The 13,563-nt window shown below is 36.3% G+C and overlaps 1 protein-coding gene across 5 annotated transcripts in view; it reads left to right on the top strand.

The window, feature by feature from the left end:
* spoon (A-kinase anchor protein spoonbill) overlaps positions 1-13,563 on the top strand; it is a 189,430-nt gene that overhangs the window by 95,948 nt on the left and 79,919 nt on the right. Inside the window, exon 1 of one of the 5 annotated variants that reach the window (XM_069815967.1) lies at positions 8,303-8,390. The exons of the other annotated variants lie outside the window; for them this stretch is intronic. The gene's annotated coding sequence lies outside the window, so the exon portion shown is untranslated. Of the gene's footprint in view, positions 1-8,302; positions 8,391-13,563 lie in introns of those variants that run through there. 5 annotated transcript variants of the gene reach the window in all.

Raw genomic sequence — 13,563 nt, 5'->3', positions numbered from 1 at the left:
CAATTCCAATTATAATTACAATTAATATTAAATTTACAAATACAATAAAAATCAGAGTACTAAAAGATTAATTGATTAATAAAAGCTAGACAGTTTATTGTAAAAGATAAGAAGAGAGAAACAATTTTTTATTAAGTAAAAATTAAACCTAATCTAAGCAGTAAGAAAATGCTTAATAAGTTTGCTTTTGAACGCTACTAAATTCCGACAGTCTCTGATATCACTGGGTAGGGTATTCCACAAGCGCGAGAGCGAGATTATGTATGATGATGAATACGATGATGTCTTATGTGTTGGTATGGCTAGTAAGCGGCTATTTTGCGTGCGTGTGAAGAGATTATGATATGATGGCAGGTAACTGAAACGGGAGGCAAGACTACTGATCAATAATTTTATTGTCCTAATTGGATTCTAGTAGCATCGTTTTATTTATTTCTTTTATTTTGCATGAATTCTACTTAAATAATTGTACATAAATTATTTTACCATTTTTACATGATGTAGTTTTCATCAATTAGACTGTTAATTGTGGAGTAGCGGTTAGCGCGTCTGGCCGCGAAACCAGGTGGCCCGGGTTCGATTTCCGGTCGGGGCAAGTTACCTGGTTGAGATTTTTTCTGGGGTTTTCCCACAACTCAATAAGAGCAAATGCTGGGTAACTTTTGGTGCTGGACCCCGGACTCATTTCACCGGCAATTTCACCTTCATCTCATTCAGACGCTAAATAACCTAAGATGTTGATAAAGCGTCGTAAAATAACCTACTAAAAAAAACTTTGTAATTTGCATTTTCACTTACTGAGTTGCATTATAGTGGTATTCAATCTATGGTAAGCGTATCCCCAAGGATAAGTCGGGTTGTCTCAATAGGTACACATTCCACTGAACCACTGACTACGTATGTAAAAATGCTGACATATTTTATTATATTTGTTGCTAATTATTTCAGTTTACATATTTTCATTGTTTTTTTTTTTTCGTTATTTATCATATAATTACAATGCAGTTTGGACGTGCAAAGGTAAAAAGAAATCCTTTTGGGTATACGCTAGCAAAAAAAGATTGAATACCATTGATGTCTATACAATAAACATTTCATGAAAGTTTTAAAAATTGAAAATCTGACGATTGTCGACGAAGACAGTTTTATAGTTTCTAGGCCTACCTCAACTGAAACAAAATGGGCTTACTTTTCCTTTCATAAATTTAGACATGGTAAATTAATAGTTGTATTTTTTTTTTTTGTTTCGTTGAGAGGCAATTTCTTTAAATAACATTGTGCTACGTAATTTTTTTTTAAATTTTTGTAATTGTCATTTTCCACATATTTTATCCACTTACCACAAACAGTGTATTTTAGAATTCAGCGCCTCTTGCGAAGTAATATAGACCTACATTAAAATGCTATTCTCGCCGTAGGTAAAGCAGTTTGCAGATTTAAGTCTCGCTGATTTCACCCAACAGCATCCTGTTTCCGTAAGTAGTCCATGACCATCCCACAGTCTGATTACGTCTGCAGCTTGGAGATATTGTTAATCTCACAATTTTTCATATCTTATTCTGATGCCGTCCATCGTTGAGTAATTTGTAGATAATATTGAATGCGCCTGTTAGTATGAACGGTCTTTTGTCACCCAGTCTGCTCTAAAAAAAGCTGAAAGTTGGAATTTATAGAACAATTTTATTATATCATCTGTTGTTCTGTATGGTTGTGAAACTTGAACTCTCACTTTGAGAGAGAAACAGGGGTTAAGAGTGTTTGAGAATAAGGTGCTTAGGAAAATATTTGTGGCTAAGAGGAATGAAGTTACAGGAGAATGGAGAAAGCTACACAACGCAGAACTGCACGCATTGTATTCTTCACCTGACATAATTAGGAACATTAAATCCAGACGTTTGAGATGGGCAGGGCATGTAACACGTATGGGCGAACCCAGAAATGCATATAGTGTGTTAGTTGGGAGGCCGGAGGGAAAAATTCCTTTGGGGAGGCCGAGACGTAGATGGAAGGATAATATTAAAATGGATTTGAGGGAGGTGGGATATGATGGTACAGACTGGATTAATCTTGCTGAGGATAGGACCCAATGGCGGACTTATGTGAGGGCGGCAATGAACCTCCAGGTTCTCTAAAAGCCATTTGTAAGTAAGTTAGTATGAACGGTTAGTCATTGTTGGTATACCTATATAGTGCGTTATGAACGCCGCAATATTTTCACAGAATATACAGGAGTTCTGGACAAGCAAATCGAAAGCTGATCAATCACCTAATAACGTAGTCTCCAAAAGATGTGAACGCCACTGGTACTGTCATTTCAGTTATACGAAACAGTAGTGGAAGTTCTTGTTAGTGTCACCAGTAATGTAATATATCATACTTCATTAGAGTAAGACGGGTGCAAAAGAAGAATTTTCATTAGCCTACCTTGTTTGAATCTCGTTACTTTCTTAATTGTTAATTAATCGCATCCTAGAAATTCGAGGAAGGGGGAAAAGAAAAAAGGCAATCTGAGAGATACAAGGGGGGAAAAAGTTAAGTGCAGCAATTTTATTTCATATAACTATATAACATTTGGGAAACAACATGCCTACCATAGGATTTCCCTTCAACAGGTTTACCTAGACACGGTAGCCTTATCAATCGTTAACTTCAGCAGCAACAAGTAAACTCCTTTAACATAGAGTTTATCGGTATACCGGCACAGTGTTAGTTACCCAACACATTTTCATTCCCCTATTCAATATCATCATTGGCTTCACTTTCACTTCATTTTTAAAAAGCATACGATATGCTGAAATGTCGTAAAAGCCAGGGTCGCGAATATAAGACGCACCTTAACTTTTCACAGTTAAAATTTGGATAAAAAGTGCGGCTTATTTTCGGGCCAGTACGGTAATATGTAGCCATGACATCAAATTAAGATTTTACATCGTAACATAGGATAATGCTTATAGAGTGTTAGTTGGGAGACCTGAGGGGAAAAAGACCTTTGGGGAAGCCAAGACTTAGATGGAAGGATAATATTAAAACGGATTTGAGGCAGGTTGGATATTATGGTATAGGGACATCATTTTATTTTTACTTCAATTTTTATTGTACCTGAGTTTTTGAATGTACTTCACTCCCACCCCTTCTACTAATGAAGTTCAATCGTCCTCCACACAGATCCAAGACCGCATATAGTCATAGTAGCCTTACGGTCATAGTAAACAGTACGTTCCAAAAATATGTTCGCGTTTTCCATTGACGAAAGAGCTTTCAATATTGAATCATTTTCGCACAGGTACTGTCGTCCATTTGCCTACGTCGTATCCCGGTTCCCCCCACCAGCTTTTATTCGCCAGCTAGTGGCTGGGCTGTCTTAGCTCTTTTCTGAGAACATTAATTCCTGTTAGGAATAGGACGTCTACGTAATATTATACAACTGTTTAAAATAACTTAAATAAAAGGGACTCGTTAAGTAATTAACTGTCACGTGATTTCCTCCCTTTCTACGATCCTATGACATAACCACTTGGACGGACAGTAGATAGTATGTCTGAGTAATTTTATCTTTTAGGATCGGGCAGAAGTGAAGATTGAATTTACAGTACGTAAGGTACTCTTTTATAGAGTAGGTACAGAATTATTTCAATATGAGTTACTAGTACGAAGAACGAAATTGGTAATTGGGATTAGGTACAATAGTCTATAGTGCGATAATATGCACGAAAGAACTGAAGCCTGTATCGAAATGAACGGCCACTATTTTAAAAAATGTGTTTAAATATCCATATTACGATTATTTTTCAATTTAACTTCATTCTCTATATTGTACGCTAATGTACTGTAGACAGTATAATATACACTGCATAATGAATACGTTCACATGGACAGCTCAGTTCGTGAGTAAAAACACTCATTGTTAATACAGTACTGTATTTTGATTAAACAAAACCTAATGAAAATGATCAAACTCAAAATCGCAGTATTTCCTAGTTTACGTAAATGGATGAACTACTTTTCTTCCCTCCTGTACCTTGTAAAGTGATTTGTTTGTATATTACGCCAGTATCATTGAACTCCAGTCGTGGAAGGTAGTAGCAAACGGCGTTGATCCAGAGGTATAGGCAAGTTAATATTAAAAATGTTAGTAAAAATAAAATGATGTCCCTGTAGAACTGAATTCATTTTGCTCAAGATAGGGACTGATGGTGGGCTCATGTGAAGGTGTAATGAACCTCCGGGTTCTGTAAAAGCCATTTGTAAGTAATTTAGGGTATTTAACGTTACTGCCTATTGAAACGTTCTACTGCAGATGACTAGGATGGCGGCTACGCGATATGGCATGAAAATTTATTTTCAGCGTATCAGCTGAAAATTGTACAGTTACGTTACCTGAGTTTATTTTGTTTATTGTGATAGATATTACGCAACTAAATCAAAATCTTATTTTTAAAAATAAATATAGACTTCAACTACGCACGCAGATACTGTACCTGTACGAATTGGCGCTTCAGTCGGCAGACAGTTTACCTTTTGGAACGAAGAAGACCCACTTAAATCGCTTTAAATACGAAACTGCAATATTCATCCTAGTTCTCACGTCTGGTATCCTAGCATATCACAGTATAACGGGACTTCGTAATTGTGTGAAGTTGGTAAATAGAAAGGTAGTTACGCTGCATTCCAGATACAGTGCACCGATTTGAAAATCACGGACACGAAGTTTTTACACGGCTACTTTAACTTGAAAACGTACTCACTTTGATTAGGATTGTGTATTATTATCGATGGAAGTTTAGGCTTTTCCTAGATATGCATAATTAAAATGTTTAGGTAAAAATTGATAAAAAATTGGTTTGATTCCAACTTGTTTTAAATCGTACTAAGACTACGGTTGTAACATTTTCGTTAACATCTATTGATGTTGGTGTGAAATCTCCTGATTCGCTCTTGTATTTAAAAATTCATACATCCAAATGTTCTAGTAATAATTGTGTTAGTTCTAAATGAATCTCCTCAAGTTAAGTATCTGTGAATAATAATCGACCAGCACTTACATTGGGATAAACATGTTCATTTTCTGTGCAATATATTAAGAAAAATTGTTTACTATTTTGTTATCCTACGAAATTACCTGATTATCGATACTTTACGAATGATTTACCTCGCTACATTACAATATGGTATTGTCGGATGGAGTAGTGTTTATAGTACCTCTCTCAAGCCAATAACACTGCTACAGAAAAGAATAATAAAAATATGTCTTAATAAGTCTCTTAATTATCTCTCACGCTCACGTACGAAAGCACACACGCAGTCGATCTGAACAGCTGAGTTCCGTCCCTTAGTCACTGCAGTAGGATTGCTAGATTTCCTAATAGAAGTAATTATACATGTAAATGTTTTTATTTTATTTGTGAGAAAATCGTCAATTCTATTTAAAATCTGCAAAGGGATAAATCATTCCTATCACTTTCTTTAATGATATTAAAAATCAAAACCGTACGGATAGCACTTATTGAGTAAAAACATTAACATTTAGGGGAAACAAATTTTTCTGAGAAAGTATTCATTTAATATTAATTTGGGACTAATATGGTGTTACAATAATCCAGACGTTTGAGATGAGCAGGGCATGTAGCACGTGTGGGCGAATCCAGAAATGCATATAGAGTGTTAGTTGGGAGGCCGGAGGGAAAAAGACCTTTGGGGAGGCCGGGACGTAGATGGGAAGATAATATTAAAATGGATTTGAGGGAGGTGGGATACGATGATAGAGACTGGATTGATCTTGCTCAGGATAGGAACCTATGGCGGGCTTATGTGAGGTCGGCAATGAACCTCCGGGTTCCTTAAAAGCCAGTAAGTAAGTAAGTATGGTGTTACAATGTTTGTTGCACTCTATCCAAGGAATAAACTGTTAGGATCTTGCTTACTTATGGCTTTTAAGGAACCTGAAGATTCATTGCCGCCCTCACATAAGCCCCTATCCTGAGCAATATTAATCCAGTCCCTACAATCATATCCCACCGCCCTCAAATCTATTTTAATATTATCCTCCCAACTATATCTCGTCCTCCCCAAACTGTTAAGATCTATTCATATATTACATCAACTCTGTATGTGGGATGTTTTATTTTCAGAATAAATTGGCGCTACTTCTCGGGTTTAAGTCTCATGAAACGAATTAGGTAATCGAAGCTCAATAATAATGTATTCGGTGTGCGTGGGTTCTTGTGTTGAGAGTTACAAGTATGGGGTGGGGGGTATGAATGGTAGTAGGATAGGGTGGATGTGTGGGTTTATGTGGACGTACATAGATATGCGTGTGTAACTGGGGGTTGGGGTGAACGCGCTATGTTGGTGCGTAAGGAATGGCCGATGAATGAAGATTTTACGATATAATGAAGGAAGGAATTGTCTGTTAACTACGTGAATCGGAGAACTGGTCTCACAGCTTGCGCTGCCTGGCGTTTGTGGAGCATAGAGATAAAGCTGCCATCTCATCAGTGCCGTGGTGCCAGGTGTAAATCTGGCTAGACTAATGTCGTTATCTTGGTTTGTTATCCTGCAACGTTGTGCGAGTAATGCAATCATGGTGACACACCTACCCGGAACTGGTTCCATTATACCCTACATGAACAAGATAGGGACATTTCAAAATAATAATTTTTACGTTTCAGGCTAATTCCTTTTCTAACGTGCATTAATATTGATTTATTCAGCACTATTTTATGGCCAGAAAGTTGTCTTGTGAATGAAGTTTTTTCATTTTCTCATATGAAGTAAAGAGAAAGTATTACAATAAATATTTTTTTTTATTTTTTTTTTTATTTTATTGGGTTATTTTACGACGCTGTATCAACATCTAGGTTATTTAGCGTCTGAATGAAATGAAGGTGATAATGCCGGTGAAATGAGTCCGGGGTCCAGCACCGAAAGTTACCCAGCATTTGCTCGTATTGGGTTGAGGAAAAACACCGGAAAAAACCTCAACCAGGTAACTTGCCCCGACCGGGATTCGAACCCGGGCCACCTGGTTTCGCGATCAGACGCGCTGACCGTTACTCCACAGGTGTGGACTACAATAAATAAAGAAATGAATAATTGAATGAATGAATAAATTAAATTAAATTAAATAAATTGTGCCTTCTAGAAGCCGCAAACTTAAACAGTCTTTCGATGAAAGAGTAATGGAACGGAGAAAAATTCTCTCCGGCGCCGGGATTTGAACTTGGGTTTTCAGCTCTACGTGCTGATGTTTTATCCACTAAGCCACACCAGATACCCACCCCGGCGTCGGACAGAATCGTCTCAGATTAAGTTCCAACTCTTAGCTTCCCTCTAGTGGCCGCCCTCTGCACTACGTCATAGATGTCTATGAACGTAGGACTGAAGTCCACACATGTGCTGAGGTGCACTCGTTATGAGTGACTAGTTGGCCGGGATCCGACGGAATAAGCGCCGTCTTAAATCACGAAGTGATTTACGCATATCATATATTATTTTTTTTGTACCGAAGTACATATGATATTTCCATGCAGATATTCTGCGTCATCATACGATGAAAGAGTAATGGAACATGTGTGGACTTCGGTCTTACGTTCATAGACATCTATGACGTAGTGCAGAGGGCGGCCACTAGAGGGAAGCCAAGAGTTGGAACTTAATCTGAGACGATTCTGTCCGACGCCGGGGTGGGTATCCGGTGTGGCTTAGTGGATAAAGCATCAGCACGTAGAGCTGAAAACCCGGGTTCAAATCCCGGCGCCGGAGAGAATTTTTCTCCGTTCCATTACTCTTTCATCGTATGATGACGCAGAATATCTGCATGGAAATATCATATGTACTTCGGTACATTAAAATAATATAAAATAATATATTAAACAGTCTTTGCCAACTTTTTGATGTTAGTTGATGGACATGTGTATCTTTATTTTTTTGTTTTCATTTCCTAACGTGACACTCTGTAGTGATATTTTCCAGGTTTCTAAACGGATATCACAGCTAAAGTATTTTAGTTCTTTCTTATCAGAAAGCCACAGACCATATGACCTGTTCACCTTGACCAGGTAAATAAGTGTTGTTCCGGCTATGTTTGCGCCAAAACCAGTCCTTTTCCAATCACGTGAAGTCTATACCATAATGTTAAAATTATAGTAATAATTTGGAAACATTCTGAAGGTTCATATGTAAGATTCTTAATACGAAATCGCATTACGTAAAGAAATTAATACACGATTGCCTTCCTGCATTGGATTTATCAGTAGACAAACAGCGCACACATTTTAATATTATCTTATCTTCAAGTTTTCAGCATTGCTTACGAATAAGTAAGCCAGTAGGCAAAGACTTCAGGTGAAAGATGGAGTTTTCTCTGTGTTTGAAGGCAGTCTCTTATAACAGTATGTATTTCAAAAGATTTTGTCGTGAGTGCAGAGGATTGTGATAATGTATGTTTGAAGCGGATGTGATTTCATGGTCTTGTATTTATAATATTGAAATATTATGTGATTAAAACAAAGTAATAACTTTCATTCTGTGACACTATTGCCAGATTGTGGATCCTGAAACAAGGTATTAGACGACGAAACCTTGCTGATATAGGAACATTAAATCCAGACGTTTGAGATAGGCAGGGCATGTAGCACGTATGGGCGAATCCAGAAATGCATGTAGAGTGTTAGTTGGGAGGCCAGAGGGGAAAAGACCTTTGGGGAGGCCGAGACGTAGATGGGAAGATAATATTAAAATGGATTTGAGGGAGGTGGGATATGATGATAGAGACTGGATTAATCTTGCTCATAATAGGGACCAATGGCGGGCTTATGTGAGGGCGGCAGTGAACCTCCGGGTTCCTTAAAAGCCAGTAAGTAAGTAAGTGATAATTTAGTTCCATAAAATTATTTAGGTTCTATAGATATTATGAATTACAAGTCTGCATGAAAACGCTGTTCACATTAAGGGGTCTTGCATGTAAATGTTTAAACTGAAGATAGACAAAAAGTTCAAGTTATAATTTGATTTAATTTTACAGCGTTTATAATTTATAATGTAGGAATATTTTAAGGGCTCACGCATAACTTTGTGCGTAGGTATATCGACGGCCCAGTTCAAAAGGAAAACAACTCAAAATTTAAAGTTTTGATGAACCTGCATTTTAAAGCTTCATGTTGCTGTGAAAAATCCAAGGATTATTGAAATTACTCCAAATTCTGTTAATGATCTTTTATATATACTGTAAGTTTCAAATTAGTGTGTGTTAATTGGATTTTTCACAGCAACATGGAGCTTTAAAATCTAGTTTTCTCAAAATCTTAAATTTTGGTTGTTCCCTTTTGAGCTGGCCCGTCGATATTTGAAGACCTCCCTCAAAGAAGGTTGTATATCACATTTTTGACGATGTTGAGTTTCTGGTGATATTAGGTTGTACATCAAAGAACTGACAATTTTTTCTATTTTCTGTAAAAATCATACAAATGTGATATACAACCTTCTTTGAGTGAGGTCTTCATTTATATTTGCTTACTATCACTATTACAGACTATGCCAAAAATAAATTTACGCGCGCGCATGTGTGTACGAGTGCACGTACCTCAAAAACTAATACTGAAAGGAGCTTGATTTTTTAATTGCTGCTCCCTAATAGAATAGTCTTCAAAATAGACTATTATAACAGTGTTTCAGTGTAATTATGTTGGAAAAATTGATTTTATTTCATTATCAAAAATCACCCTAATTAAAGATAATGAATTCCATAAAATTACTTGAAATACACCAGTATCATGGATTTCTCATAAAGAAACTCAGAATTGTTTACCAATCCTTCAATCATATTTTTTTTATAACTATAACAGTTTGGTGAGAGATAAATTTTATTAGAATACGCATCAATAATTTGGGATTCAGTTCAGAAGATGAGAATTGTGTTTTATGTATTTATTTTTGTAATGAAGTTATTTATGTGAAGAAGGTGTTATCATGGACAACGTGGCTTTGTATATTATTTTCAAATAAGATTAAATAAATAAATTATGATAGTTTACTTTTTACTTTAAATTCTGAAATTTTACACAAAATTTCAATTTCCTAATATAATTTTGTTTTTGAGATGTGTGCAATATTTTTAAATATAAGAATTTTTCAACAAGGTATGAATAAATAGTAATAAAAAAGAATACATGCCTAAAAGTAATGTCTTAAATCTTAAAATATTCCTCAATAATCCATTACAATGTTGTGCGAATTACATAAAAGTATGGCTGCCTACTTCTAGTATATTTGCCGTTTAAGTATTGGTAAATGTATATCTTTTCTTCCCATTCGTTCACGTAGAACTCTACTTAAGAGTACGAAAACGAATCCCAGAATTCTGCACACCACAGCGTTCGTATCTGGCAACCAGTATGTGGGTCTTACTGTAAGCAGAGTCTGAATATTGGTGATTAAAACATAATCAAGACGATTGTTAACGAATCGTTCTGAAGTAAATGCCGTGGTTTACAGGGCAATAAATTTGAGAATATAGTTCCGCTCAAATGTTACACGCATCATTCGAGTTACTGGAACCGTTGCAGACGAATTCTACTCATAAACAGTTTCCAGATTCTGAACCAGAGCTATTAAACTAGATTGGATTATCAATAAATCATTCTGATCTGCATTTAAATTTTAAGTTAACCTCAATTTGAGTGCAACTGGAATTTGTAGTGAACAGACACAGTGTTGGGCCAGATTTCTGTAAACACAGTAATATAAATTGTTGCTTCCGGCACATAATGGGAGGTTCACGTAGATTTGAAAACAGGCGTACATGTACGCGATAATGTCAGTAGCTTGGCGAGCAACAATTACTGAGAATATCGGAGATACAGTACAGTTCACGGTGGGTGTATAATACACACTGATACCAAGAAGTATTGGTACATTCATTGTTTTCACTATAAGATCTGTATAAAGGAAAAGTTTAAGAAAATAAAATGTTTATTCCTTAATATAATGTAAAATTAAAAATCTTTCACAGAAATCACAATAACTCAAAATAATTATTTACACAATAAAATCCATTTTATAATTTCAAAAAAAGTATTCACACATTATACAGGGACATCATTTTATTTTTACTTCAATTTTTATTCTACCTGAGTTGTACTTCACTCCCACTCCCTCTACTAGTAAACTTCCGACCGCCCTCCACACAGAACCAAAGCCGCGTATGCAGTCACAGTCTCCTTACGGTCGCATTAAACAGTACTGAGTTAGTGAGTATAGTACGCTCCAGAAATATGTTCGCGTTTTCCAATGACGAAAGAGCTTTCAATATTGAATCATATTTTCGCATAGGTACTGTCGTCCGTTTGTCTACGTCGTATCCCGGTTTCCCCCATCCGCTTCTGCTCGCCCCTCTGTAAAGGCCAGTGGCTGGGCTATCTTAGCTCTTTTTTGAAAACATTCATTTCCGTTGGGAATTGGACGTCTATGTAATACTGTATTATACAACTGTTTAAAATAACTTAAATAAAAGGGCCTCGTTAAGTAATTAACTGTCACGTGATCCTCCTCGCGACAAAACCACTTGGACGGACAGTAGATAGCATGTCTGAGTAATTTTATCTTTTCGGATCGGGCAGAAATGAAGATTGAATTTACAGTATGAATTTACAGTACGTAAGGTACTCTTTTATAGAGTAGGTACAGAATTATTTCAACATTAGTTACTAGTACGAAGGACGAAACTGGTAATTGGAATTAGGTACAGTAGTCTATAGTGCGATAATATACACAAAAGAACTGAAGCCTGTATCGAAATGAATGGCCACCATTTTAAAAAATGTGTTTAAATATCCATATTATGATTATTTTTCAATTTAACTTCATTCTCTATATTGTACGCTAATGTGCTGTAGACAGTATAATATACACTGCATAATGAATACGTCCAATGGATAGCTCAGTTCGTGAGTAAAAACACGCATTTTTAATACTTATTGTATTTTGATTAAACAAAAACCTAATGAAAATTATTATCAAACTCAAAATCGCGATATTTCCTAGTTTACGTAAATGGATGAACTACTTTTCTTCCCTCCTATACCTAGTAAAGTGATTTGTTTGTGTTTTACGCCAATATTATCGAACTCCAGTCGTGGAAGAGGGTAGCAAACAGTGTTTCCGATTCTCAACCATACATCCAAAGGTATAGCCAGGCTAATATTAGAAATGTTAGTAAAATAATATGATGTCCCTGTACTAATGCCTATAATAGGTCTCTGTAATGTATTTTCAGTATCCTGTATGCAAGCCATTAGCACGGATGACAGCTTCCAGACGTGTCGGCATTGAATGAACCAAATTTCTCGTTGTTTCAGGGGAAATTTCAGATCACACATCCAAGAACCGTCTTAAACTTTTCCTTATTAGGAGGGCGGTTCTTGGCCGTTTCTCGTCCAAGATACTCCCACAAATACTCAATAGGATTCAAATCTGGGCTCTGTGGTGAAATAAGAAGTCTTCTGCAGGCATTATATAGTAGCCACTCTCTTGTTTCTATAGCAGTGTGTTTGGAAACGGAAGACCCCATCCAGACCGAGGTTGTGGATACTGTTGGACAAAATATCTCGCAACACACCAATGAATTTGTACTGATCCATTTCTTCACCAATAAAGGCCAGATTTCTAACTCCCGAAGATGCCATGCACCTCCAAACCATAACATGCCCACTCCATGTTTTGCTATTGGAACTATGTATTGATGCTGTAATTCTATGTTAGATTTTCGCTACACTTTCTTCCGTCCTTCAGAACGAACAAGTTGAACTTCGACTGGTCTGAGAATATGACAGTGTCCCAGAATTTAAATGGCTTTTCACAATATTCTTTGGCAAACTCAAGGCGTTTTTTCCTGTTTACCTCGAAAATACGTTTTTTCTGGAAAACCTGCCATGAATGTCAGCACTATTCAAGACATTCCGTACTGTCTGAGCACTTACTTCTTGTTAGATGTTGCTGCTATGTCAGCAGCGAAAGAGGCAGCACTTTTTGTAGGTTTCTTTTGGACTAAACGTATGATGGTTCTTTTCTCTCGATATGTGAGTTTTCATGGGCGATCTAGTCCGCACTTTGATTGTTTCGTGTCGATTCTTGTTCTCTGAGTTTATGTATTATAGATTAATAATCATTATACAGAAGAGAAGCTCATAGAAAGTATTCCACCTGTCTCTGTAACTTTTTTTTTGTGAGTGCAGTAACACAGAGAATAAATATTCACCTTTATTCAGTCACATGTTGTCAGTACTGAGCACTACCACATCAGACTTACGACTGACTGGTAAAGGTACAGAAAAGTACAGAAAATGACCTTGTGTTTAATGCAGTTTAAATGACAGTAACGTACGATGACGCCACTGTGTCAATAATTTTTTGCTGATTTTAATACTGTATTTTAATTTTTATAAAGTTTGTTTATCGTGTCATTAAATAATTTCGTAATTGAAATCGTTTTTTTAATGATTTATTGATCGATCAGCGCATTTAGCGCTATACAGATCATTTCTTATTAAAATATAAATACAATACATG

Source organism: Periplaneta americana, chromosome 17 (genome assembly GCF_040183065.1).
Source record: "Periplaneta americana isolate PAMFEO1 chromosome 17, P.americana_PAMFEO1_priV1, whole genome shotgun sequence".
NCBI lineage: Eukaryota > Metazoa > Arthropoda > Insecta > Blattodea > Blattidae > Periplaneta > Periplaneta americana.
Note: the sequence above shows the minus strand (reverse complement) of the source record. Positions and strands in the feature narration are given on the sequence as shown.